Raw genomic sequence first — 23,085 nt, 5'->3', positions numbered from 1 at the left:
GGTGAACATAATGGTCTTCATTTCAGCCCTTTCTTCCCAGCAGCCTCCATTTATGAGGTTATTTTAAAAAAACACTCGACCAACGCCATTATGGCTGCTTCCTCAGATACATCTGTGCTTAGGTCAGGCAGTAAAAATAGTGAATGTTCAGGGGGTTAGATAGGGCTGAAGGAGATTGAATCATGAAAGCAATTACAGATGATAAAATTCTTCCATTTTCCTACTCAGAATTCTAAGAGGATCTTTATTCAGTTGCCCTACCCCTTACTCTGAATCCCTTCATTTCTATGTACTGAAGAAGTCTGTGTGCCGCTTAGTTCCGAAAAGCTCTTGAGAAAAGGGTCTGAGTGGTTTTGGTCTCATGGAAAACAAAGGGTGAATTTATTAAGTACAAGGGCAGAACATTTCTGTAGGTCCACACTAAGTGCGCTCTATTAATAGTTCAGTGGCTTAAATCAGATAGTCACCGAAGAATCACAGATTTGGTCCTTCACACACATTTTGTTTTATTTTTTTAGTTAAGAATTAAGTGTTTTTACAAAAAAAAATTTTTTTTTACATGACACGCTGCTGTATTTATGACTTATCTATATATTTTTGGCTGCACTAGGCCGTCGTTGCTGCAGGGGCTTTTCTCTGGTTGTGGTGAGTGGGGGCTGCTCTCTAGTTCTGGTCACAGGCTTCTCACAGTGGTGGCTTTTCTTGTTGTAGAGCATGGGCTGTAGGCACGTGGGCTTCAGTAGTTGCAGCCCACGGGCTCAGTAGTTATGGCACACAGGCTTAGTTGTTCTGCAGCATGTGGAATCTTCCTGAGCAGGGATCGAACCCGTGTCCCCTGCATTGGCAGGCAGATTCTTTCCCACTGTGCCACCAGGGAAGTCCCAAACACACTTTAGATATTGAATATCCTTGCTCTGGGCAGAGAGAGAATCTTCTGTAATGAAGTAAGTGGTTCATGTTTCTGACTCCACTTTTAACCTTCCTTCTCAGTTGTTTGTGATGTAGGAGCTCCGCTGAGAGCATGAAACTGTCTAGGATCAGCATCTTTGAATAGGGGTGTGTTTCCAGGGCTTGGAGTGGCAACTGCACTTGAGTCCTGGCTCAGATGAGTGGCAGGAGTTCTCTAAACCAACCTAAGTCTTTTGGTTTGTAGGTAGTAGTAGTAATAATAACAACAACAAGGCTACTTTTTTCCCCGCATGTGTTTGATTCAATTTAATATAGTTTTACTTGGAGCTGACTGATATGCTGTATTTAGTACAGTGTCCTAAGTTTATGTGGTCCTTACAGAATGGCAGCAAGGCTTCTTGTCTGGTGCTTTTCCATCCTGAAGATGGAAAGAGTTGTTTTTGAAAATACTTTGTAATCTGTAAAGCATCCTGCTAATGTTCATTATTGTTATTGTTCCTTGTATTTGATAACAACACTTCTACCATTGTTACTTCTTAAGCCAGTTTTCGACTAGCCTCTGCTTGGATTCTGAATTGTTTGAAGTGGACAATGACTGGCAATTGATTATTGCCCTCTGCTTGCTATGCACGCGTAGTCCAGAGGCTCCCAGCGCGCAGCCCTTGGCAGGTGGCCCACCATTGTCTCAAAAGCAGGGGTGGGTTTTGCTTTTGCCTGCTGCAGCACCAATATAAACTCAGATTCCCCTTGGACTCTATGGCTCCACCTTCAGTTGCATCACTTAAGATACACATGGTGGTTAAGTATTTAAATATTTATCTAGTTTTTGCTTGATCTTCAAAACTTCATAAAACATTTAAAAAAAAATCTGTGTGACCTCGAACAAGTCATGTAATCTTTCCAAGTCTTTTTTTTTTTTTTCATTTATAAAAGAGGTTAAACTACATTATCTTCTGCCGTCTTGTCCAACTTAGAATTTTTGTGATGCTACTGTAATGTTTCCCTAACTGGTTAGAAAATGTCACCAAATAAGGATGCCATGTGTAGTGGGGTTTTCCTATTTTTAGAATGGATTAACATTTTTAGAAACTCTTTGGCTAAAGAACTTTCTGTGAACTCAGGGTCGCACTCACCAACCTGTTGACTTCAGGGTATTTCTAAGTGAATTTAATATTAAGAAAGATTAAATCTTGACACCCACGGGCATCATCATCTCTGTTTCAATCTTTTCATGAATATAACATGTCAGAGTCACTACCCTGCAAATCAAAGGGTTATTAACCATCACAGTTCCAGGCACCAACTAAGCAGAAAAACCCTTTGTCTCCATGGTACATCTTCAGATGTGGGTGAGAGCTGTTCAGGCCAAGACCAAGGGTGTTGTCCCGAGGGTGCTGTCCTCTAATGGATTCTTTATTCACTAGAGAGAAGCCTTCTCAAAGTGAGGGATCAGAGCCTGGCAGGACACTGTGGATCCCTGGAGAGCTTGATGGAGCTGTGCTTTCTTCCTTTCTGTTTCTCTGCCCAGGGCCATTACAATCTCAGATTCTCTCTCCGTGGCATCCAAAGCATAAAACTAGTAGAGTTCTGAACTTCTTTGGTGGTCCAGTAGTTAAGAAATCTGCTCTCCAAGCTAGGGACACAGGTTCAATCTCTGGTCAGGGAACTAAGATCCAGATGCTAAGACCAGGGCCAGCTAAGCCCTGGTGCTTCAACTACCGAGCCCACACGCTGTGATGAAGACCCAGAGCAGCCAAAATAAAATTAAAAACAAGCAAAAAAAAAACCCCAAATAAGCAGTGTTTTAGGTAGTTTGATACTTACACATACTCTGCATATAAACATGTGCATTTACATATACATAAACATGTATAAAGGTATGAATGTGTGTATTAGTATTAATCTTTAAATACATTATCTTTGCTCTCAAGAAATTTACTGTTTTGAAGGATGGAGATAGAAATGTGCAAGTGCTTTGGTAACCTGGGTGTTCCTAAATAGAGATATACACATGGATTATCCAAATATTTTATGACAGCTAGCATTTACTGAATATATATCACGTTCCAGGACTAACTTAAGCTCTTTACACATGTTGGCTCAGCTAATCCTTCTAAACAACTTTGTAAGGTAGGTGCTATTTGACATATGTATGTTTGTATGTATGTATATCTATATCTATATATGTATTTTGTTTAGTCACTAAGTCGTGTCTTGATTCTTTGTGACCCCTTGGACTGCAGCACTCCAGGCTTCCCTGTCCTTCACCATCTCCTGGAGCTTGCTCAAACTCATGTCCATTGAGTCAGCGATGCCATCCAACCATCTCATCCTCTGTTGCCCCCTTCTCCTCCTGCCTTCAATCTTTCCCAACATCAGGGTCTTTTCCAATGAGTCAGTTCTTTGCATCAGGTGACCAAAGTATTGGAGTTTTAGCTTCAGCATCAGTCCTTCCAATGAATATTCAGGACTGATTTCCTTTAGGATTGACTGGTTGGATCTCCTTGCTGTCCAAGGGACTCTCAAGAGTCTTCTCCAGCACCACAGTTAGTTATGTATAATATAAATAAATATATATGTATGAGGTAGATACTATTATATATTCAATTTATAGGTACTATTATATATTTAAATCACACAAAGATTAAGGAATTTGCTCAAGGTCATACAACCAAGCAAGTGGCAAAGAGGTAGGACTCCACCCAGGCATTTGGCTCTAGAACCCAGGCGCTTATCTCCTCCCCCAGGCTGTGTGTCTGCAGTTTCCAGCCAGCCCGTGGTGGGCAGGTACTCTGAACTTGCCTCTCTGCACTCTCCCGGGTTCTAAGTGGCTGGGCACAGGATTAGTGGCTTGTCAGGAGCCTTGCCAGCAGGATGGTCCTACAAGATTCTATCCTTCACTGTCAAAGGCCGTTTGTAGACTGATTTGTAGACTGTAGACCATTTGTAGGTTGTTTGTAGACTGATCTTACTTAGGGTCTGAGATGGAGATTTGCGTGCAGGCAATTATGTAGTTGGTGAGAGCTCTGAGGAGCCCCTGTGAGGGGCTGAGGGAACAGGGAAGAGTCAACATCCCTGAGAGGGACAGACCTGGGCTGTGATGCGGTTGTCAGCGAGGCCTCAGCAGATCTCCAGTGAAGTTCAGGAGCTGAAGTCTTCTTTCTGAATTCAGGTGATGGTGCTGGGCCTTTGTACGTACCCCTTTCTCAAGGATTCCCTGAATGCAGGCTGCCCAGGGAGAGCAGGGCAGCCCCCTTTGACTGAGAGCAGTTCCTGGGGAGGAGGCCGACTGTGAGGCATCAGCAGATAGCAGTCCCAGCAGCAGAGGGAACAGGGACGCAGCCTGCAGGGGCATCTGCAGCCACTCTGATGCTATGAGTCATAGCGAAATGGCAGGTGTTGACTATAGTACTTGTAGAAAGGAGTTCTCTACTAGTGTTCCTCTGCCTCCAGAAGGCAGATCATGTTCTGGAGAATGATGTGTGTCTATGATGGGGGGTGGTGAGCAGGAATGAGGGAGATGATGCTATCTCCCACTCCCATTTCTTTCCATGCTGGGCTGGATTACCAAAGGTCAGAAAAAGAGGTCGGGAAGACTCAGACTTTGTCAGTCTCTCTGGAAGGGGATGACTGATCTCTCCCACTCCTTTCCCTTGAAGAAAATTTCTTGCCTGTTCTCTGGTAAATTAAAGTAATATATCCATCTAAGTGGAAGCCGACTCAGTATAAAAGCCATAGCTCAGGTAAATTCTATATTAAACCTGAAATGCTGAAATGATAAAGTAACAAAAATATGTTTCAATAGGTTTCTCCTTTCACAACAGTGTAGAATTATTGCTCTCTTCTCTCCCTTCTCTTCTCTCCCTACCCTTGGGGTGTGTGTATGTGTGTGTGTGTGTTTTGGGGAAAACATGGAGGTTTGTTATATATTTATAGCAATGTTTATCATGTATTGAAAGGCACCTACATGCCATATACTTTGTGAATTAAGGGCTTCCCTGGGGCTCAGTTGGTAAAGAATCTGCCTGCAATGTGGGAGACCTGGGTTCAATCCCTGGGTTGGGAAGATCCCCTGGAGAAAGGAAAGGCTACCCACTCCAGTATTCTGGCCTGGAGGACTCCATGGACTGTATAGTCCATGGGGTCGCAAAGAGTCGGACATAACTGAGTGACTTTCACTTTGTGTATTCATATATTATTGCTAACTAGGGCTTCCCAAATGGCTCAGTGGTAAAGAATCCACCTGCAGTGCAAGAGATACTGCAATGCAAGGAGTCATGGATTCAACCCCTGCATCAGTAAGATCCCCTGGAGGAGGACATGGCAACCCATTCCATTATCTTACCTGAAAAATCCCATGGGTGGAGGATCCTGATGGGCTGCAATCCACAGGGTCACTCAGAGTCGGATGCGACTGAACACATGCACACCCACATTGCTAACTATCCCAGTAACCCTGCACAGTAGGTGTTAATCACACTGTTTTCCACACTGAGAAATTGTTGCCCAAAGAGTTTATGTGAATTGCTCATGATCCATAGCCATTAAGGGATAGAAGCGCGTTGTGCAAATCCTGAACTCACATCAGCTCTCCTTGTGTCTCATCTGGGGTGTCTTGGGTCAGTAGTTAGCAAGATGAAAGGCAAGCAGTAAGTTTAGGTGTGAATGACTAGGACTGTACTTAGGCTCCTGCCCACCTTCTGCAATCCACTCTTTGTATCCTGTGTGTGATGGCAGGTGCTAATTGCTTACCCATCCCCAGTAACACAAAGTCTTTATTTACCCAGAAAACTTTAATAACTGGTTTTTGCCTTGCTAGTAACAGCCTCTAATCTTCCTAGTAGAAGATGGTGAATTTTCCTCTCACAGCTGGTCCAGACTTCCATTACAATAGAATAGTTAACTGTTCATCTGTGGCAGGAACTTGAATAGGAATACACAGTATACAATGGTATAATGTTGTAATCCAAACTCAAAAGAGTTTGCCTTTAAATGTTGTTTACAGCGTTTTTCCATGCTATTTAATACTGAAGCTGGTAAACTTATCCAAGGACTTAAGACCCATCAGGCCAGACATCTGCAGAGAATTGTTGTTATTGTGTCCAGCTCTTTTTTGACCCCATGGACTGTAGCCTGCCAGGCTTCTCTGTCCATGGGATTTCCCAGGCAAAAATACTGAAGTAGGATGCCATTTCCTTCTCCACGGTATCTTCCTGACTCAGGGATCGAACCCATGTCTCCTGTATTGCAGGCGGATTCTTTACTGCTGAGTCACTTGGGAAGCCTTCTGAAGAGAATGCCATTACCTACGTGATTATGCCTTGTGGTGAAAATGATTGGCTTTAGTGCCTTCCAGTTAGAGAGAAGGGCCCTAATCTTTGCCACTTGCTCCCAGGTCAGGAGCCCCCCCCCCACCCCAAAAAAGAAAGATAAAGTCACTGTGATGCACTTTAGTCCTTACCTTGGACTCAGAATGGGTACAGAGCTGTTATCTCCCATCTCCCAAGAGCCTTCCAAAGAGCCTCTTCCACAGGAGTCTGGTCTCCTACATGCTCAGCCCTTAACCCGTGATACTTTTTCCTTAAACAGTACCAGGTTTTAGAGAAAGAAGTAAGGTTGTCAAATTAGAGCAGGTTAAGTGTTTGTGCAGGTTAAGGCTTTTACTCAACGCATTGAGTTACTGAAAGATTAGCCCTTATGCTGAAATACTCAATGGCTGTAGAAGAAATCTGAGAAATACCATTTAATATTATTAAAAACTTGAAGGGACAGGAACTGAGTCATGAGAAAAGAAAGAATTGAGGAGCAGGGTCAGTTGACTGAAGACTTAGAAATGTGTTAGGATCCGTACTAGAGGGAAAAGGAGGAAGCAGAACTCTTATCAGTTCTTACTATAGTCAGTTTTAGTACTGTCTTACATCAGTGGTACACAGATGGTTAAATATTGCCTACAGGTAACTTGAATGACTTAAAAGCAGTGTAGCTTTCTGAATTGTGACCATGAGAAAGATGAGTGCATTGGGCTTATGATATTGTTTGTTAAAAGATTACAGCAAAATCTTTAGTGACAACGTGATATATTAGCCAGCACAGCATAACAGGACAGAAACACAGTAAGACACACACGCTGAGCAAGGATGCCATAGGCAGTTCCCACCATGTCAGGGAAGACCCCATAAAGTACACCCTGAAGAGCGATTTTGTTCAGCACAGACCCCCATAGGCCTTAGCAGAGAGCTTTAGGTCATGAAGACAGAGGGCTCTGAAAATAATTTTTGGGGACTGTTCTGGGTCTTCACTGTGGCCTGGGGGCCCTTTGTTGAGGCACACAGTCTTCTCACACACAGGCTTAGTTGCCCTGCAACCTGTGGGGTCTTAGTTCCCTGACCTGGAATTGAACCCACATGCCCGGCATTGAAAGGTGGATTCTTTACCACTGGACCACCAGGGAAGTCCCAGGACTGTGAAATATTAATTCCATATAGAGTTGTTAATTTTATAGCAACCTTGTGAAGAAAGGTTAGTGTAGTACAATAATAAAAACCCTGTGGCACTGACGGTGTTATATGGAGTTCGCCCCACAGCTTCTAAGCATGTTATCAATGTGTAGTTTTGCAAGAGGGAATGCTCTAGAACAGAGAGGCTGGCTGTTTTATCTGAGGGCTCCCAGCAGAATGAATATAGCCAGACTATGGTCCTTAGTACCTCCTGAAATTATGCTTATTTCCCTTCCCTGGTAGCTCAGCTGGTAAAGAATCTGCCTGCAATGCAGGAGACTGTGGTTTGATTCCTGGGTCCAGAAGACCCGCTGGAGAAGGTATAGGCTACCCACTTCAGTATTCTTGGGCTTTCCTGGTGGCTCAGCTGGTAAAGAATCTGCCTGCAGCACGGGAGACCTGGTTCGATTCCTTGGTTGGGAAGATCCCCTGGAGAAGGGAATGGCTATCCACTCCAGTATTCTGGCCTGGAGAATTTGTGGACTGTATAGCCAAGAGTTGGACACGACTGAGTGACTTTCACTTTCTGATCCATTGCTCATGATTTTCCTTCCTGCCTAAGAAGAAACGGTGTGACTCTATCCCATCACCCCCACCTTCCCCTTTCTTTCAAGTACTATCACCTAATCACCTTCTTTCTCAGTCACTGTATTCCACTCACCCCCTCTGCTGTCTTTGATAATGCACAGTGCTTATTGCCTACAGTTTTTAGTGTGTTTGAAAAATATAGTTTGCCATGAAGTTCATCTTGATTTTTAAGATCTGTCTTCCCTTAAATAGAAGAAATAGGGAATTTATTTGTACTCTAAAACTGTTCTTATACTTTTTATGTTTTTACCCAAACTTCTTAAATGATGCTAAACTCAGAACAAGCAGTCAGCAAACAAATGGTAGAAAATGAATGACTGAAGCAGTTGTGTCTATTAGAAACTGCCAAATCACTAGTAGCAATTATGTGATAATAATGACTTTTAAAAGACAAATGTTTATTTTCCTTTACCAAAAAAAAAAAAAAAACCGAAAAAAAGTCTGCAAGCAGGAAGTCTAGGGCTATATAGTAAATATTCAATATTGTCAGTGCCCTCAGGCTCTTGCTGGGTTTCTGTTCCATTATCTTTAGCATACAGAGACTTTTTAAAGGTTTCCTCATGGTGTTAAAATTGCTGCTGAAGTTCCAGTCATTATATATCTCAGTCATGAAGAGGAAAAGCGGAGAAAGGACAATAGGAAACAAACCGTCCAGATGAGTTCGCCTCCATTTAAGAATATTTCTGGGACCTCTCCCCAGATGACTACTGCACATCTCTCATTGGTGACCTCTATTTGTAAGGGAATCTGAGAAGTGTAGTCTTTGGTGCTGCACATTGTCATGCTGAAAAGAATTAGATTCTATTAATATTAGGAAGGAAGACGGATATGAGATCGGCAGTTACTAATCTCTAAGTAATGATCAAAGTTGTCTCCTGATTAGGGTTTAATCTCTTAGTATGTCTACAAGATGAGATGTTCTCCCAGTGCATCTGGGGGTAGGGGAGAATAAGAGTACTTTGGAATTTAGACAAGGAGATATGTAAAGAGGTTTTATATCAGTTATCCTAGATGGAAATGATGAGTCAGGGATTTGAAGATGTCATGTTGAGACTGTAAGGAACTGGAGATTTTGATGAAGTTGAAAAAATAAGTGTCATATGAATGACAGGCATATAGGAGCTAGAAACAGAGGCAGCTGTGGTCTGCGTGTTGAACATAGGATTTAAGACTCTAGAGGCTTAGCTGTTCCAGCAAGTGAGGGAAAAGCTTCAGGCCCTGGTTTTCAAAATACACAGAGCTGAAGGTCTTCAGAGTGGAAAAGATTTATAGGCTCCCATGGAATAGAATCATATCTATTGAATGAAAAGCGAAAGCGAGCAGAAAGTGAAAAAAACAAAATTTGCTCAGTCATGTCTGACTTTTTGCAACCCCTTTGGAATTCTCCAGGCCAGAATACTGGAGTGGGTAGACTTTTCCTTCTCCAGGGGTTCTTCCCAACCCAGGGAATGAATCCAGGTCTCCCACATTGCAGGCAGATTCTTAACCAGCTGAACCACAAGGGAAGCCCAAGAATACTGGAGTGCATAGCCTATCCCTTCTCCAGCAGTTCTTTTTGACCCAGGAATCGAACCAGAGTCTCCTGCATTACAGGCGGATTCTTTACCAACTGAGCTATCAGAGAAGTCCATTCTATTTTATTGAATGTGCTTTACATACTTCTTAGCTGTGTGAAGCACAAATGGATTTTCTTTTCTGCTGAAAGAATAATTACATATTAGAAAATAGAGGGGGAGAATCTTCACATTTCCACTGTCTACACAACTCATGTTTCAGTTCCACATGGTTTACATAGTTGCAACTATAGCTTACAGATGATTGCCTATCCCTTTAATTCAACACGATAATATAAGCATTTTCCATGTTGTAACATAGTTATTAGAATTAATTGGTGGGTTCTAAATAAGTATTTCAAATTACAATTTGGGGATACTCCAGATCCCCCATCAATGTCACTTTCTTGTGAAACCAAAAAAAAAAAAAAAAAAAAATTGTGAAATTTCAAACAAATTATCAGAAGTAAAGAGGGACATGACTCATTTTTGTCTTTCTGAAACTCATGGGTTTCTGGTTTCTCTTATCTTGATGTTACAAATATCACTCTTTCACCAACTGCATTCCTCAACCATTTGAAGTTAGAGATATTATAAATCTGTGGAGTACAAACCAAGATCTGTATGCAGTGAATGTAAGAATTTCATTAGATAGATCTTCCTGCATCCCAGCCCCACCCCAAGGCTTTCCTTTAGAAGACACTGAGATGATAAGCTTGGACTTCCCTGATGGTCCAGTGGTTGAACATCTGCTTGCCAGTGCAGGAGACATGGGTTCAATCCCTGGTCCAGGAAGATCTCACAGGAGAGATGTAAGCCCATGTACCATGACTACTGATGCCGTATGCCTAGAGCCCGTGCTGCAGAATAAGAGAAGCCACCGCAGGGGAGAAACCTGCACACTGCAACGAAGAGTAGCCTCCGCTCGCTGCAACCAGAGAAATCTCATGCACAGCAACGAAGACGCAGAGCAGTGAAAAAAAAATTTTTTTTCAGTAAAAAGCAAAAAAAGATTAGTTCTATATTCTTATTCCTGGTACAAGTAAGAAAGTTACAAAATTTCACTGGGTTCTTATTTCTTTACCTGGGATCAAAGAGCATCTTTTGTTTTCTCCTGAGTTGCAAAACATTTACTTTAAATTTTCTAAAAAAAGAAAAAAAAATTTGCTAAAAAATGATAATTTAGTGGAGCAATAATTCATTTTACACTATTGCTGCATTGGCTATTGAATTCAAAGAATACTCAATTTCTCCTGTTTTGACATCCTTCTTTATGCAATTTAGATTCAACTGTTTACTCACTAGGACCCTCAAATCTCTTGACGTTGCTTCCTCCTGGCTGATGTGTCCAGTGGACTCCCCAGCAGGGTTTGGTTCACCCACTCTTTTGGGTCACCTTATGTTGCTATAGAAACTCATGTGGCCCTGTGGATAGAACTCCTGCAAAAGTCAGTTTTCCATTGTAGACCAGGCTCAGTGCCACTTAGTAAACTTTATACTTTTCCCTGGCCTTTTCTCCCCCCATTTCCCCCACAAAAGCTGATGCAAACACTCCTGCGACAACCTCTTACATGTGGATTCTTCAGGGTTCTGCCCTGAGTCCCTTCTCTTCTCTCTTTGTTCATTCCCCTGCTATTACTACCATTTGTTGAAGATCTGTCTCTGAACTCCACCCTGATCCCACACTGAACACATGGCACATGGCACCCAGTACTTGGATATTTGTGCTCTTTGTATATCACACAGTCATCTCAGAATTAAGCTCATTATATTTTATAAATGTTAAAACTTTCTTGTTACAGGTTCTATACCTCTTCAGCCACCAATTCAGAAATCTTGAATGATTGTTTACTGTTTCTTCTTCCTGACACCACATAAGTATTCTTATGGTGATAGCTTATGGTGAATGGTGTCAGATTTGTGGCCTCTGAAGAAGAGAATTTAGCTTCGGTACCAGAGATGAGGCTTGATTCCTTAGAGCTTTTGTGTGGCATAGTTTTATTACAGTGAAAAAGGAACAGAGAAAGCTTCTGACATAGTCATCAGAAGGGGGCAGAGAGTGCCCCACTTGCTATCTTATCAAGGCCTTATATGATTTTTCAGTTGGTTACTAACAATAGAAAGGTCTTACCAGACCAACTCCCACAACATCTTAAGATAACGGGATTAGTCTGATGGTTCCTGTAAAAAAGGAGAAGTATGTCCTCAGTTTAGTTCAGTCCCTCAGTCATGTCCAACTCTTTGAGACCCCATGGACTGCACAGCACGCCGGGCCTCCCTGTCCATCACCAACTCCTGGAGCTTGCTCAAACTTGTGTCTATCGAGTCGGTGATACCATCCAAACCTCTCATCCTCTGTTGTCCCCTTCTCCTCCTGCCTTCATTCTTTCCCAGCATCAGGATCTTTTCCAATGAGTCAGTTCTTTGCATCAGGTGGCCAAAGAATTAGAGTTTCAGCTTCAGTATCAGTCCTTCCAATGAATATTCAGGACTGATTTCCTTTAGGGTGGACTGGTTGGATCCCCTTGCTGTCCAAGGCACTCTCAAGAGTCTTCTCCAACACCACACTTTGAAAGCATCAATTCTCCATCATTACTTAGAAAAAGTTCAAATTCTTTAACACAGCAAACAAAGCCCTCGGTAAGGGGAACTCACTGTCACCTTCCTAGTGTCATCTCTTGCCTCCACCATTCTCCTGGAGTCAGCCACACCAAACATTCATTTCAGCAAATGCACCCCTCTTTTGCATTGTACCATGCTGTCCCTTCCTTCCCCAGGTGGTGCAGTGGTAAAGAAACTGCCTGCTATTGCAGGAGATGCAAGAGACGTGGATTCGATCCCTGGGTTGGGAAGATCCCCTGGAGGAGGAAATGGCACACCATTCCAGTATTCTTGCCTGGGAAATACCTGGTCAGAGGACTCTGGCAGGCTGTGGCCCATAGGGTCGCCAAAGAGTCAAACATGACTCAGCATGCACTCATGTTTGCTGCCCCACAGATGTTCTGTTTTCTGCTGATCATCTGCTGGGCTTCGGCTGATTCACCTACTTCCTTACCTTTAAGCAAAGACAGGGGCTTTCTCCTCCCTCTTCCCCTGGTTCTTCAGTCATACTTCTGTCACCACTGTCATCACATTTTACTGTGGCTGTTCATGTTTCTGTCTCCTTCACTAGATTATGAGTCCCTTGAAGGCAGGGATCAGATCTCAAGATAAAATATCCTCCTAGTGTCTGACATATATTAGTTATCTGGGAAATGTTTAAAAAACAAAACAAAAAAAAGTACCAACCTTCTTACACTGGGTCCTCTGTAGCTCCCATCTTGCACTCATTTCCCTTCATCCTTCTTGAATGAATTTTCAACACCATGTAGCTATCCCCACCCTTTACTTCCCATTCACCTTCCCAGCTTGGGGGTACGCAATTCAGTTCTACCATCTCTGCTTCCTACAGGCACTTTTGGAAAAGTCAGTGTGACTGGCATATTGCCAGACTCCATACACACTTTGCAGTACTTGACTTACCTGATTTACCCCATGCCTTTGACCCTGGGACTACTCTCTTGATTGCAAACCAAGTGTTCTTTCCCTCTCTGTCTGACACTGGGCAGTCCTCTGCCATCTCTACTTCTTTGTCCTTTGTAAACTCTTCTCTGCTTGACCTTCTCCAACGTTTGAACCTTAGTCCACCTCTATCCTTTTTTTCCCATGCTTGGTGTAGAAAATGTCCACGGTGTCATTTCAGCTCTGCAGGATTTGTTTTGTTTTGCCATGTGGGATTTTAGTTCCTCAAGGGGTCAAACCCTTACCCCCTTCATCAGAAACTCAGAGTCTTAATCACTGGACCACCAGGGAAGTCCCCTATGCTTGTGGTAAGTCGCTTCAGTTCTGTCTGACTTTTTGAGACCCTGTGGACTTTAGCCTACCAGGCTCCTCTGTCGATGGGATTCTCCAGGCAAGAATACTGGAGTGGGATGCCATTTCCTCTTCCAGGGGCTCTTTCCAGGGATCGAACCTATGTCTCATGTCTCCTTCACTGGCAGGTAGGGTTCTTTACCACTAGCACCACCTGGGAAGCCCAAGGAAGTCCCCTACCATTGCAGTTTTCACCACACTGACTTTCTAATATGTCTCCCAACCACACCCAGCCCCCACCTCTCATCTGCACTTCAGACTTGAATATCCACCTGAAACAGGAGGGAAGCAGGGTAGCGGCCATCAGTTCAGTTCAGTTCAGTCGCTCGGTTGTGTCCGACTCTTTGTGACCCCATGAATCGCAGCACGCCAGGCCTCCCTGTCCATCACCAACTCCCGGAGTTTACTCAAACCCATGTCCATCGAGTCGGTGATGTCATCCAGCCATCTCATCCTCTGTTGTCCCCTTCTCCTCCTGCCCCCAATCCCTCCCAGCATCAGGGTCTTTTCCAATGAGTCAACTCTTCGCATGAGGTGGCCAAAGTATTGGAGTTTCAGCTTCAGCATCAGTCCTTCCAATGAACCCCCAGGACTGATCTCCTTTAGGATGGACTGGTTGGATCTCCTTGCGGTCCAAAGGACTCTCAAGATTGAGTCTTCTCCAACACCACACTTCAAAAGCATCAATTCTTCGGCTCTCAGCTTTCTTCACAGTCCAACTCTCACATCCATACGTGACTCCTGGAAAAACCATAGCTTTGACTAGACGGACCTTTTTTGGCAAAGTAATGTCTCTGCTTTTTAATATGCTCTCTAGGTTGGTCATAACTTTCCTTCCAAGGAGTAAGTGTCTTTTAATTTCATGGCTGCAATCACCATCTGCAGTGATTTTGGAGCCCAGAAAAATAAAGTCTGCCACTGTTTCCACTGTTTCCCCATCTATTTGCCATGAAGTGATGGGACTGGATGCCATGATCTTAGTTTTGTGAATGTTGAGCTTTAAGCCAACTTTTTCACTCTCCTCTTTCACTTTCATCAAGAGGCTTTTTAGTTCTTCTTCACTTTCTGCCATAAGGGCCATACACACCCTTTAAAAGAATGACATAGCCCAAGGACACAACATAAGCTGATTAGAACCAAATAGGTCCAAGATGGCAGACAAGTTATCTTCTTCTAGACCTTGAGCCTCAGTATACACTCCCTTATTGCTTACTGTAACACATTAGCGTGCTAAATGACACACCCACAGGCTTCATGACACTTCCAAAACCAAGCATCAGAGGCCGAAAGGTGGATGGTGGTCCAATTCCTGGAAGTTCCCTGGCCCTTGCCCAAAATAGCTGGAATATTCCTCCCACTCATTAGCCTATGAAATTACCCAGCCATATAAAAACTGACAACCCGACACCATGGTGCTGTTCTCGCCTTCTGAGGCGGCCCCCGCCTTCTGAGACGGCCCCCACTCAGTCTGTAGAGTGTTTCTCTCTAAATGAATCTACTTCTTACGTAACACTTTGTCTCACTGAGTTTCTTTCTGCAATGAGACATGAAGAACCTGAGCGTTGTTGTTGTTCAGTCACTCAGATGTGTGCAACTCTCTGCAACCCCACGGATTGCAGCACGTCGGGCTTCCCTGTCCTTCAACATCTCCCAGAGGTTGCTCAAACTCATGTCCATTGAGTCGGTAATGCCATCCAACCATCTCATCCTCTGTCACCCCCTTCTCCTCCTGCCCTCAGTCTTTCCCAGCATCAGGCTCTTTTCCAGTGAGTCAGCTCTTCACATCAGGTGGTGGAAGCATTAGAGTTTCAGCCTCAGCATCAGTCCTTCCAATGAATATCCAGAATTGATTTCCTTTAGGATTGACTGGTTTGATCTCCTTGCTGTCCAAGGGGCTCTCAAGAGTCTTCACCAGCACACAGTTTGAAAACATCAGTTCTTCAGTGCTCATCCTTCTTTATGGTCCAGCTCTCATATCCATATATGATTACTGGAAAAACCATAGTTTTGACTAAACAGATCTTTGTCAGCAAAGTGATGTCTCTGCTTTTTAATATGCTGTCTAGGTTTGTCGTAGGTTTTCTTCAAAGGAGCAAGCGTCTTAATTTCATGGCTGCAGTCACTATCCACAGTGATTTTGGAGCCCAAGAAGGTAAAACTTGTCACTGTTTCCACTTTCCCCCCCATCTATTTGCCATGAAATGATGGGACCAGATGCTATGATTTTAGTTTTTTGAATGTTGAGTTTTAAGCCAGCTTTTTCACTCTCCTCTTTCACCTTCATCAAGAGGCTCTTCAGATCCTCTTCCCTTTCTGCCATTAGAGTGATATCATCTGCATTTGCGAGGTTGTTTCTCCCAGCAATCTTGATTCCAGCTTGTGCTTCATCCAACCCAATATTTCCCATGATGTCCTCTGCATATAAGTTAAATAAGCAGGGTGACAATATATAGCCTTAATGTACTCCTTTCCCTGTTTTGAACCAGTCTTTTGCTCCATGTCTGTTTCTAACTGTTGCTTCTTGACCTTCATATAGGTTTCTCAAGAGGCAGGTAATATGGTCTGATATTCCCATCTCTTTAAGAGATTCATCTCTTTAAGAATTTTCCATAGTTTGTTGTGATCTACACAGTCAAAGGCTTTAGTGTAGTCCATGAGCAGAGGTAGATGTTTTTCTGGAATTATTACTTTCTCTTTGATCCAACGGATGTTGGCAATTTGATCTCTGGTTCCTCTGCCTTTTCTAAATCCAGCTTGTGCATGTGGAATTTCTTGGTTCATGTAGTGCTGAATCCTAGCATGAAGGATTTTGAGCATGAGATGCTAGCATGAGAAATGAACAGTTGTACTGTAGTTTGGACATTCTTTGGCATTGCCCTTCTTTGGGATTGGAATGCAAATTGACCTTTTTCCAGTCCTGTGGCTACTGCTGAGTTTTCCAAATCTGCTGACATACCAAGTGCGGCACTTTAACAGCATCATCTTTTAGGATTTGAAATAGAAAGAAGGAAAGTGAAGTCGCTCAGTTATGTCTGACTCTTTGCAACCCCACGGACTGTAGCCTACCAGGCTCTTCTGTCTATGGGATTTTCCAGGCAAGAATACTGGAGTGGATTGCCATTTCCTTCTCCAGGGGATCTTCCTGACCCAGGGATTAAACCCAGGTCTCCCACATTTGAAGGCAGACACTTTACCGTCTGAGCCACCAGGGAAGTCCAAAAAAAAAGAAAAAACATGAGTTCAAGATGCAATCTAAGTTTCTAAGTTGCATGATTTCACAACTGCCCACGGGACATATATATGTGTTGCATAACTCCCTTAATCACCAGTGCTAACCTGCATTAAACATCTGCCCTCTAGCCTTCCTCATCACTGTGCACCCCTCCCCCTCCACACCAAAGGCTCCTTCTAGATTCATCCTGTGAGTCAGCAGCACCACCAAACAATCAGTCAGCTTCCAGCCATCTGTGCTTTCTCTCTCCTCCCTCCTCCGCAGCTAATTCTTGAGTTCTCAGTATGGCATGCACCCTAAGCCCTCCCCTATGAGGGGCACAGATGTTGTGCTCCCCTGTGTTGTGAAGCACAGACCTCACCTTGTCCTTCCTTATTTTAAGCTGTTGAATGGTTTTCTGTCCTCTAGGCTTAAGCAGACATTCCTGAGCAGAGCTCAAGCAGGCTCACCTTGACCCGGCCCCTGCTCCTTCTCCATTTCACCTCCAGGCACTCCTGCTTTGCTTGTTTATGCTCTAGTAACCTTGGACTACTTGTAGTTCCACCTTAGCTCTTTGTTTTGTTTGTGGTAGTCTGTCTGCCTCGAAAGCTCTTTAACTCTTATTCGCCCTGATGATCTTAATCATAACTCAAATCTTCTTTCAGGACGTTTTCTCCACCCCTTCAGGCTGGACCGCTTTCTCCTGCACACTCTTGCCTGACATTCTTCCTCAGCTGGTATCACTTTATACCAGAGATTGTCTTCCTCTGTTACCATTCAGCTCTTATCACTTCATACTGAGACTGTCTTTCTGTGTTACTGTTTCCCTCAGGGAAAGACCAGGGACTCTGGAATTATTCTGCTTGGGCTCAAACCCTGTGCCACACCTTATTATTAATAGCTGAGTGACCTTGGAAAAGTTTACTAAACTCCTGCATTTTTGAGTCTCCTCAACTAGCAAAACAGAAATCAAAATAGAAACTAATTTACAAAGTTGTTAGAAAATTAAACACAGATGCGCAGAGCCTGCCTCAAGGCAAACGCTCAGTAAATGTTTTATAACATGATTATCATTCTTCTGCACTTTGCCTTATCTGTTCTTATCACCAGATCTAAGCAGTGTTTGGCATATTGCAGGTACTCACCCTATAGTTTTTGAATTGAATGAAGTTAAATGAATTAATGAATGAACTGGAGAATATTTATGCATGGTGGCACATTAAGAGTGTACAAGCGAGCCAGACAGAACAAATCTCAGTTAATAAGTGCCAATTTATCAGTCTCACAGGTTAAGTACCAACATTCTATGGTAGAAAGAGGCTGATATTTAGGTATTTAGTGCCCTGGTGGAGAACTGCTCCATCCACCCTCCAGGGTAGGAGCATTCACTCTTCCATGGCTGGGAATGTAATGCTGACTTCTCACAGCTGAGTGAGTAGCTCTCTCTGGTCACTGCGCTGGGCCAGAAACAGCCACTTTATTCAAGGTGCTGCCCCTGCCTACATCTAAATACTGGTTGGCAAGAGGGACCTTGCTTCACCTTGGCACAGCTTTGCAGGGCCATCCCAGCTGTAGCACTGGGTGAGGCTCTGTTGGGACTTCATTACAGCTCAACTGCTCCCTCTGCCCGATCCTGCTTCCTTAACATTTGTACAAATATTAACCCTAAGAACACACCTCGTAACACCCAATGCATAGTCTTCTGTTTTAGGGTCTGTCTCCAGGAGAATTTAATCTGCAACATTTTGTGAACCATAAGAGTTTGGTGAATTACTTGTGTTGTTTTTGTTGATTGTACTACAAGGCTTGCAGGATCTTAGTTCCCCGATCAGGGATTGAACTGGGGCCCATTGAAAGCACCCACATCTTAACCATTGGACTGCCAAGGAAGTCCTGCTTGTAGACACAATGTATATGACAAGTATAGGAAGTGACTGACAGTATGGCTGACACCAAAATGGAAGATATGATGATGATGATTTTTTGGGGTGTTAGAATTTAGATGGTTGTGCCAAGATAGAAGTGATTGGTCATGCCAGTTCTAATCCCCAGCTCTTGCTGTACTTTGAGTAAGATAGGTTGTAAGTCCTTTAGGCTCTGTGCCCTCTTGAATGTAGTTTTTGTCACTCGTATTCCACTGGGAAATGCAAATGTGGAAAGTGAAAAAGAAGTCCCTGAGGTTCCTGCCTGTGGCACGCTCCTGGGGAAACAGGTAAACCCAATGTTGTGATCTTGTAGTCCCTGGCAGGCAGTGATTGGGTCAAGTGGCGTGCTGCATTTTTTTTTTTTTTTTTTTTGCATTTTTATTCCGTAAAAAAAGGGTAGTAACATTAAAAACAATGTGTTACCTGTCCATATTATGTTAGAATTTTCCTTTAAAAGTATTTGTGGTAGAGAAAAACTCACTACATAACTAAATCTTAAGAGGTTTTAGTTATTAAGCTTACCACAAGGGTCTTGCTCAGCATAAAATAATTCTTAGCATGCATGATCAGGGCAGGTTTTTTTTTTTTTTTAATTACAGGGTATATTATAGTTTTTTGTATGAATTACAAGGGAAATAGGTATATATTTGACTGCGCATAATACACACACATAAAAAATTAAATAGTACAGAACTATACAAAGTAAAAGGCTTCTCAGGTGGCACAGTGGTAAAGAATATTGCCTCCCAATGAAGGAGATGCAAGAGACATGGGTTCGATTTCTGGGTCAGGAAAATTTTCTGAAGTAGGAAATGATAACCCACTCCAGTATTCTTGCCTGAGAAATCCTATGGACAGAGGAGCCTGGCAGGCAGTGGTCCATGGGGGTCACAAAGAGTCTGACATATCTGAGCTACTGAGTCAGGCACGGCATATGAATTAAGAAGTGTAAGTCCTCCCCCAACCAATTCACCACTGTATCACTCCTGAGAAGTAGTCACCATTAAGAGTATGATGTACATCTGGGAGAATGTATCTCTTGTATATTTGTAATATATAATAAAGTATCTCTCATATATTTATATAGTTATAATGTAATATTTATAATTTATAATAGCATAAATATATTTATATTTATGGTGAAAATACATAACCATGGATAATGAATCTAAAAGTTAAATTTCTTAAGCTAATAAAGGTAGATATGAAAACCTCTACTCTCTCCATCATCCTTCTGTTCAGTTGAATCTCCTGAGTATATAACATTGCTAGAATATTGCCATTTTTCTTTTTCCTTCTTTCCCAAAACGTCCCATGAGAACACTGGTGGGCCCATGTGTTTCTTTGGAAGTTCAGCTTCTTTTGAAAATGGTGATATCTCATCACACTGCAACCTTGTTAGGAAGACTCCTTCTTTCTCCAGCTTTTTATTTCTTGAGTCCCCATGTTCATGCTGCATTGAGTGAGATTTGCTGCCTTGATCAGTTCATATCACTTTTGGCTTAATAGCAACAGAAAACTAGAAAGTTTCTGCTTCTTACCACATTGCTAGTATTTCTCTTTCAGATGGTGAGTACCTCCGACTTGTTCTCTCTCCTATCCCCAAAACCAACCCTGTTTCCTGTGTATATGACAGCAAAAGGCCTCAGTTATTCCTGCAGAAATCATTAAGAGAGACCTCCAAATCTTTAGGCCCATAAGCCATGAAATGCACTCCCATTGAAAATGGTACCAATTTCCTTGGAAAATTCTAAGACATAAAAAGTTTGAACATAAAAGGTTGGAAATCATCTAGTTTCATTTCACTGAAGATATATTTTTAACAGCCCAGCAGAATGATCTAATATGCAAACATTAATATGTCAGAACTATGAGTGACTTAGAACCAAGTGCATTTAGAGACCAGAATATGGACTGATACGTTTGGATAAATAGATTCAAAAAGATAAACACCAATACAGTATACTAACGCATATATATGGAATTTAGAAAGATGGTAACGATAACCCTATATGCAAGACAGAAAAAGAGACACAGATGTATAGAACAGACTTTTGGACTCTATGGGAGAAGGCGAGGGTGGGATGATCTGAGAGAATAGCATCGAAACATGTATATTATCAAGTGTGAAACAGATCGCCAGTCCAGGTTGGATGCATGAGACAAGTGCTCGGGGCTGGTGCACTGGGATGACCCAGAGGGATGGGATGGAGAGGGAGGTGGGAGCGGGGTTCAGGATGGGGAACACATGTAAATCCATGGCTGATTCATGTCAAGGTATGGCAAAAACCACTACAACATTGTAAAGTAATTAGCCTCCAACTAATAAAAAATAAAGGAAAAAAAAAAAAAAAGATTTGATGAAAGACCTGAACCAAGTCCTTTGTTTTAAGAGAGATGTTACTGCTGCTTTTGAACATTTGCAGCAAACTGGGCAAAAACTAACTGATCTAAAATTGTACCAGTTAAGTGAAGAAATTTTTTTAAAAAGGGGATGTTAGCCAAAGTTGGAATTTTTAATAAAGAAGTTATAAATCTAGATTTTTCAGGTTTAAATGAAAACATGTGGTCCTTAATTATAGACAGCTACTGTTTTTCTTAAATAAACAAAGGGCTGATTTATATTTGTGTTTTCTTTATCATAAAAAGTAGATAGAAGTAGACACCAAATTGCTATCTCTGCAGCCCTAACTGTAAATAGGATATGTTTTTTAGATTATTACCGGTCATTTGCAAGTCTTTAAATCCTTGCTTTGGAATTAGCCTTGTCATTAAAACTCCTCCTTTAGAATGAGTGGGACCTCCCTTCAAAGAAGACCATTCTGTGGAGTGATGAAAGGCCTGTGTTATGTAATGCCCACCAGCAATGAAGGGATGCAACTATGATAAGAATTTAAATGTAAAATGAATCTATGAAATGAAACTGTGAAAAACAAACATACTGAAAACTTAATGTACAATCTGGTAGAATTCTTTAGAGGGAAAAATAGAAAGCTACACTGAGTCAGAGAATCAGTCATGAAATCATTTCTCTGAGACAGTAGAACTGATAGACAGACATGGAAACCTGTCTTTTACATTATCCATTTTATAGGCCTAGAACTTTGATCTTAACGTGGTCATCCTTCTTAGAACAAAAAAGATGTTCCAGGAGGTGGGTAGTGATCTTTAGAATACAGAAAGACTGCAGATCTTTCAATTGCCATAGTGGTTTTGTGCTAGACACCATCTAAATCTTTTTCTTAGTTTGTTATAATAAGCATACCTGAGCCAGTCAAGCACATACAATACAATACAAGACCTTCATACAATAAATGTTTTGAATGCAGTGGCTATTAGACCTTAGCTGTTATTTACTCAGACCTAATGCAGTTCACCACTCCTAGGTAAATAGAAGACATTGCCCCTGCAACTATCAGCATAGCCGGTGCCCAGGACAACATACAACAAATCCTGTTGCAAGGATCTAAGCCTGAGATTGGTGATTTTACACTGAGAGTCTGTCGAATCTTCCTGGCACTCATGAGGTTAAATCCTAGAACATCTAAGAAGAAAGAAAGTAAGTACTTCTAACACAATGCTGGAAAGGGGCTAATAAATTCTTCAACATTAACACCATAGTCTGATGTAAATGAATTTAATCTCCTTTAATCTCCTTGATATTCAGGGAGACATGAAAGCTAGTGGATTAAATATGCACGTCTTCTTTTGTTGCCAGGATTGCAAATATGGCAATAATCTTGAATCTTCAACATTATTGGAAAGCTACTTCTTAGCTATATTGAAAATATTTCCCTTTTGAACATTTGTACACTTGGAATTTTTGTAATAAGTGTATTAACTAATTTTCAAGATCCTGAAATTTTTCTTTCATAAAATTTTGATTTTTGGAAATAGACAAAGAAGTTTTGTGTGTATGTTACTACACCAATATCTTTTGAAATAGATAAGCTGTTTGACTTTTGCCATAAGTGTAGTGAAAGCTTTTTTTGTGCTATCTTAAAAAGTCTGCTAACCATAAGGTTTTTGTGAGAAAGCAAAAGAGATTAGGAATTTTTAGACTTTCTAATACCAAAGTATTCACAAGATGATGAGAAATATGTTCTCATAGTAAATATTTTCTGTTATATTTTTATAGCCAAATGTTTCAATAAGATATTTCAAACTCTGAATCACTCCCACTCATATGAAGTTTAAATATGTATTTCTCAAGTCCTTAATTCATTAACACATTGGTGGAAGTGTATTTATATAGTTCAGTGCATTACACTTTCCGCTGACAGTAAGAAAAGAATTCAGAAAAGGATGAGCTGATTTTGTGAACTGGCTGTGTTGACAAGCTATGGATTTGTACTTAGTCTAGGGCTCTTTCTTTGTATTAGGGAGGAGGTTAATTTTGGTTTTGTAATGGGCTTCCCTGGTGGCTCAGACAGTAAAGAATCTGCCTGCCAATGCAGGAGACTTGAGATCTATCCCTGGGTCGAGAAGAT

The 23,085-nt window shown here is 42.0% G+C and overlaps 1 protein-coding gene across 10 annotated transcripts in view; it reads left to right on the top strand.

The window, feature by feature from the left end:
• Positions 1 to 23,085, top strand: part of LMNTD1 (lamin tail domain containing 1) — a 475,330-nt gene that overhangs the window by 47,661 nt on the left and 404,584 nt on the right. For 5 of the 10 annotated variants that reach the window (XM_043881336.1, XM_043881332.1, XM_043881334.1 and 2 more), the window contains one exon: positions 21,982 to 22,154. The exons of the other annotated variants lie outside the window; for them this stretch is intronic. The gene's annotated coding sequence lies outside the window, so the exon portion shown is untranslated. The remainder of the gene's footprint in view (positions 1 to 21,981; positions 22,155 to 23,085) is intronic. 10 annotated transcript variants of the gene reach the window in all.

This window comes from Cervus elaphus, chromosome 22 (genome assembly GCF_910594005.1).
Source record: "Cervus elaphus chromosome 22, mCerEla1.1, whole genome shotgun sequence".
In the NCBI taxonomy this organism is placed as follows: Eukaryota; Metazoa; Chordata; class Mammalia; order Artiodactyla; family Cervidae; genus Cervus; species Cervus elaphus.
This window is presented reverse-complemented; position numbering and strand designations above follow the sequence as displayed.